Source organism: Triticum aestivum, chromosome 7A (genome assembly GCF_018294505.1).
Source record: "Triticum aestivum cultivar Chinese Spring chromosome 7A, IWGSC CS RefSeq v2.1, whole genome shotgun sequence".
Lineage (NCBI taxonomy): Eukaryota > Viridiplantae > Streptophyta > Magnoliopsida > Poales > Poaceae > Triticum > Triticum aestivum.
The window spans coordinates 258,191,206-258,197,974 of record NC_057812.1 but is presented as its reverse complement, the minus strand read 5'-3'; positions in this window follow the sequence as shown (position 1 = coordinate 258,197,974).

The following is a 6,769-nucleotide window of genomic DNA, read 5'->3' as shown; positions in this document are numbered from 1 at the left end:
CACTATTTTTGTATAGTGTAGGTTTATCTTAGTAATGTATTCGGCCGAAAGCTTCGTAGGAGCCCAACATGCCAACATTCGTCGGGTCCATTCCAATTGGGCTAAAAACGATTATGGGCCGAAATTTGCATGTAGCCCACTAAAAATATCTGGGCCTAAATCAACATAAGCCTTCGTATTTTTCTAGTAGGCCTGTGCCCATAGTGGGCCTTTAACATGCCTAAACATAATTTGGGCCCTCAGTAACAATAGACCGTTTACAGGTGTAAATATCTCGAGCCCGTAAAAAACATGGGCCTTTAATAGACCGAAAGTGAGATTGGGCCCTGATTGTGCCAAATAACCCACTGGTCTTAGCAAGCCGAAATGGTGGCCCATTTACGATGCAGACCTTTCACAGGCCGAAATTCGGACGGGCCATAAATGCGCCGACCTAATACACGGGCCTTTAATAGGCTGGAAGTTCGGTCGGACTAGATTATCGTCATTTTTATATGGGCCGTTAATGGGCCCGATGTGAAGTTGGGCCACATATGGCCCATGGATTTCGTCCGAAGTTAACAGGCCGAAAATCACAACAGGCCGAAAGTGGCCCAAATCTATAGTGGGCCTCTAACAGGATGAATGTCAGACATAGCCGAATATGACCCAAATCCTTCATGGTCGTTATGGGCCAAAAGTTTCAATGGCCTGTAAATGGGCCCAAATGAAGCAGGACCTTTAACAGGCCGAAAATGCACCGGGCCATAATTCGGCCCATATACTTAGCGACCTGTTAACGGGCCAGAAGTGACCATGGGCCGCGACAAGTTTAGGACAAGCCGTTGATGGGCCGATTTGACACTAGCCGTACGGGCCTTAACTGAGAATGTTGGGCCTTTAGCTGGGCTAGCCCATTATGGTCTGCAAAATCTTGTGGGCCTTTAGCTGGGCTGGCCCACTGTGGTCTGCTAAATCTTTTGGGCCTTTAGCTGGGCCGGCCCATTATGGTCTGCAAAATCTTGTGGGCCTTTAGCTGGGCCGGCCCATTATGGTCCGCTAAATCTTATGGGCCTTTAGTTGGGCCAGCCCATTTAAACTTTATGGGCCACTTTGGGGCCCGTCCACATGTCAACATATCATAGGCCCATCTCGACCATTGGATGAGTGACACCTGTGCCAAGGCGGAGCTGACGCGTGGTTCTGTCGGCCAATGAGAATTTTACACGTGGAAAATCAGCATTGGTCATGGGTGTTAGCGGGTTATCGGATCCAAAACCGGACCCGATAGCTTAACGGCGTCCTGTTACGGTGGATGCCATGTGTCGGTCACCCTTGACGAAAGCACTTCTATGACGCACGATTTACCGTCATGGAAGTGGACACTTCCGTGATGATAATTTTGGTAATGTCATGGAACACTTCTACGACAGCACAAGTATGACTATCTTCATTCTGTCATAAACTTGTCATGGATGTACATGCATGACAGAAAACGTGACCTAGTGTGACAAACATGTATCATCACGGAAGTGTACTTTTTTTATAGTGGCCCTTGACAATCATTGGTGTTGTGGTTGTGCACGTTGTGGAAGGCGCAGAACGGGCGGTTGGCCTTGGATGACTCAGGATGGTCACAACCGCGCTTCATCTCTGGCTCCGCCGCAAGCACAGCAGCCCCCTTGCACTTCACGTCCTTGTTCTTGGCCTTCTTGTCTTTTGGGTCAGCTGCTAGAAGCTCTAGGAGGGAGAGGCGTCCCTCCTCAGCCCTTCCGTACTTGGTCGCCATGTTGAACATCTCCTGAGCTCTACACAGGTCTTCGTGTATGGTGAGCTTCTCCTTCATCTTGACATCGCGGACGCCGTCGGAGAACGCCGAGATGATGGCCTCGCCCGTCACCTTGGGAATCTTGAGGTGAACACTGTTGAAACGTTGGATGTACTTCTACAGGGTCTCCCCGGGCTATTTCTTGATGCGCCGCAGGTCACCAGCGGCAGGCGGGCGGTCGAGTGCGCCTTGGAAGTTGGCGATGAAGCGCTCACGCATCTCGCCCCAGGAGGAGATTGATCCCGCGGGTAGGTTCAGGAGCCACGAGCGCGCGCCGTCCTTGAGAGCCATGGGAAACAAGTTCGCCATGACCTTCTTGTCACCGTTGGCTGCCTCGATGCTCAGCTCATAGAGCTGCAAGAACCCAACGGGGTCGGGGGTGCCGTCATAGCGCGGAGGCAGGTCAGACTTGAACTTGTCGGGCCAGGCGACGCTGCGCAGCTCGGGAGTGAAGGCGCGGCAACCCGCCGTGGAGGCAGAGCCCGGTCTTGGTACCCAGGCGCCACCACCGTAGGTGGCGCGCGATCCTAACGTGGTGGTGCAGGGAGCGCATGAGCGTCTTCTTGCGGCCGAGGGATCTCTTGGCAACTCCTCTCTTCATGCACGGGCGCCCTGCGCAGTGTGTCACGCCGCGGGGCCGCGCGTCTCGGGGCAAGGGTGGCGTCTTGATGTGGAGGTGGTGGAGGCCCTCCATGGTCTACATCACTTGCAGTTGGAGGTGGGCGAGGCAGTGAGAGAGACGGTGCGGGGGAGCCTCCAGCGGCACTAACGAGCTCGGCGATGCGGTCCAGCCAGTCTTCGTAGAGGTCGTCGACCGGGCGGTAATGCAGGAGCTCGCATGCCATGAGCAGCGCGGCCTGCGCGTCCGTGGGTGCGCGATGAGCGTGGGACGACGAGTCAGCCGGAGTCAGCGATGGGGTGGCGGTGCGTCCGTCCCGCCGCACAGAGGGGTGCAGCGACGAAGCTTGCTACTCGTTTCCCGCTGGGCCGGTGGCGGCGTTGGCAGTGGCAGATGGAGAACCGCGGGGAGGTCCGCCAAGGGCGCCGTCTCAGCAATACGAGCGGCAAGGGTGGCCTGACACTCAGCACGGGCTCGGCGAGCATTGTAGGGGAACGCGATAGAAACAAAAATTTCCCGGCCTACGCACCAGCCCGAGACCACTATGGAGACTGCATACATGGTTTGATCTTTTTCGTTACCGACTCGTAGCGCAGCGAGAAGTAGAGTCGATGACGATCGGTGGTGCAGATCCCCGCGGATAGGATTTACAACCTCCTAACTGCGAGGATGTATACCCTCATCTGCTCCTCACACAGCCTTCCGGGAGGCGGTCGAATAGCCCCCCGGACGGTGTCACGAACAGCCCTTCGGGAGGACCTTCGAAACTCGAACGGTCACTCGGACAGCCCTTCGGGAGGACCTTCGAAACTCGGACGATCACTCGGACAGCCCTTCGGGAGGCACTCACGAACTAAGACCGAAACTGCGATCTCTCTACAGAGTTTCACACGTACGGTGTCATCTATCCGGCAGGGCTTTGCCGTCCAGAACTAGTTCCTGCCGAAACCCAGACAGCCTTACGGCTCTACGAAACTCTTTTCATGGGAGGGAGAGAAGAAGCCAGATAATGCATGGCATGTGTATGAGAGCAAGGGATGATGATAATGGCAGCCCCTTCTTCTCCTTTTATAGGCCAAGGCAAGGGGTGTGGTGGTGGAGGAAATACCAAAACACCCATGCTACATGTCCCACATGAAGGGTGAAATGGTAACTCAAGTGGGGCACCAAGGGGACACCATGGAGGCACCCCCTTGGTCAGCCACAACCTTGCCTCCTCCCATGGGGGGGCCAACAAGCCACGAACATGTCTCCTATAAACATGGGTGCTCCCTAGACAAAAGCCACCAAACATGTAACCCCCGATTCGTGGGATCTTCTCCCCTCGTGCCGAGACAAGATGTTCTCCGCGAAACATTTTTTTCTGAAAAATTCCGGAAAGTCCCAGAACATTTCCAGCACCCTCTAAAATTCTTCTCGGCATGATCCGAAACATTTCCGGTGTGGTGATTTTTATCAGCGAAAAGCAACAACGGCGGTTACGGCAGCTCCGGAACATTTTCGTTTTTTCTCTCCAAAAATTCCCAAAAGTTCCCAGACCAATTCTGGGGCCCTCTAAGAATTTCAAGGTGAGTGCCGAAACCATTTTGACCTAATAATATATTCTAAAACAACTTTTCGGTTTTACAGAAACTCTTTCGGTGTTCTCTCTCCGGAACTCTTCCGTTGTCTCTGAAACTTTTCCGGTGACTTTCTCTCAGACTCCCTATCTAGTATTCAGCAGATAGATGACCCTTAAGTGTGTGACCCTATAGGTTTGTTGAAGTATAGACATGACCTGGAACCCCTTCCGATCAATGATCAACATCGGAGCCATGGACACCCATATTGACCCCTATACCCACACGAATGAATATTCGAGTGAACCTCCAGTTGTCGTGTGCTATTCCTGTTGCTTCGTGATATGTTACAAATACCCGAGGTGAGATTTACTTGCATCCCCGTGGATCAACGACTTGTCCACTATGCTAGTTACCTCGTTACCGGTTTTGTTCTCTTTTCTCGTTTCCGTGTTGCGGCATCCCTGTGACCAAATCACACTGTGTCTGGCCAGACGATGATGGATACCGTAACACCAAGAGGGCCCGAGAATATCTCTCCATCGTCAAACGAGCAAATCCCAATCTTGATCTATCAAGTTACTTGCAACACTTTTCCATGAACCCGTAAGCCGTCGTAATAGCCACCCATTTATGGATGACGTTTAACAAACCCCAAAGTTCATGAAGCAAGTATGAAGAAACTCGATACTCTCATGGTCTAAGGAATTATGCGAACATTAACCATCTATGTGTTATGTACCATTAACTTGTCACGAACGAATCTCATAGCATAACATCAAGCCGGGTCGATTCAACACAAATGTTCTCTTAACATTGTGCCCTCAAGGTTGCTGGCATAGGCATGCCCATGATCAGGAAAACAGAACCATCATGCAACACTTGAGCTAGTCTTAGAGGCCAGACTAGGAATACATTTTACCGTTTATTATTCCACACGTGCATATGAGTCTTCCTCCGAGCCTCGTGGTTATTGCAGACTCGAGAACCATAGCAGTTATAGCATGGAACATAAACATAATTATGAACCGGGAGATAATCAATAACATTTATTATTGCCTCTAGGGCATATCTCCTACAGACTCCCACTTGCACTAGAGTCAATAATCTAGTTAATGCTAATGCACTTTACACCTATGGCATACTGTGTAAAAAATGCTTCGCGTGTGGTATAGCCTGATGTCCATCGGATCTGACAACTTCAGGTCTGTGTGTGTCTCTGCATATCCTCGCGTTTTCACGCTTTCACAAAATTCATATTTTGTGTGGACTTGGCTTTGTATATATGTGAATCACAGGTCGAACCTGGATTCCTCAGACTTAGTTATGGGGAAACTACCTGCAGTAGTGTCCCGTTGACAAAAGCCATCTTTGAACCATACTAAGGTCATGAATGAACTATATGATTCAATATCTTGTTTCTCGCTTCTAAAGCGTCAACATACTTAGTCATTTGTTATAGAATTCGCCACAATATCCTGTTGGGAACAATTTCCAACTACCGTGCCACCATATTGTGTATTACAAAAAAACCTTAACTTAAATCGAAAATCGCATGGAGAAAAGATGAAGATTGTATCGATGTAACATTTTACAACGAACTCTTCATGATCTCCACTTGCGAGAAAATATATCATCAGTACTTACTCTAGTACTCAATGACATATTTCACTGTTTTCCCACGATCGGTACTTTGATCACTTTAGTACCCATACTCGCAACACCTTGGGAGTATCGGACATATCTGGTTGTTTTTACATACCATGGAATACATGATTAATCCAAAACACGAAGGTGTGTGGAATCTCTATCATGTATTTTACTCATCGGTGTTTTGGGACACCCAGTCTTGTAAAAACTCTTTCCATCTGACTTAGTCAAGAATCACTCCTTGGCTTTTTAAATGCTAAATAGGTTTTAGCACCTTGTCAATATGTATTCATTGCTTAGCCATATTAGGTAAATCTATCTCCATAGATCATCATGCCTAATATTGAGGCTATTTAGCCTAAGCACTTCATCAAAAAACTATTTTCAAATGAAGTCCTAATTCGTGTCAAGAAATTTATTTTCAATTAACAATGTGTCAAGCACACAAGGTTTTTAGAAATATTATTACGCTCCCACTTACTTTCTTGAATTACAAGCATCTTCGTTACCCATTGATGAAGTCAAACACCTTTATCGGCGTTCTGGGAATGGGGGTCCCCAGACTTGCCTGCCTGCGGCCTGCGGCGTGGTCGGGTGGGGGGCCAGTGCGGCCCAGCTTCATCAACTCAAGCTCAAGACCCTCGCAAGGGGCCAAGCCTTGCAGGGCGGACGACAGGAGACTTCCTCAGGAGCAGCCTCATCAGGCAGGCTCGCGAGGAGGCGGAGAGATCAAGGCAGGGGCACCTCGCGAGGGGCCCGTTTCGCAAGCCATGACGATTGAGATCAGGCGGGCGCCGGCCTGTGCAGTGTCCTTGTTTCCCCTTCGGTGAAAGGGAACAAGAACAGTCCAAGGCATCGGGCAAAGGTTACCATTCCGGTGCAACAAGACCAAGACCAGCAGAGCGTCAGGACGGAGGTCACCGTGGAGCCCAAGACGGCGTCATCATCGGTGCTTTTGGCAGCCGAAGACCACCTTTGGTCAGGATAACTTGTACTAGATGTTCCCTGACGGTGTCCTGGACTAGGGGGTACTCACCACGTCATCTCCCGATCTATTAGATTGGGCCGAGGACCCCCGTGGCCGTATACTCATGGGCCAGTTCGGGCGGCCACCGCATACAAGGAAGATTCCAC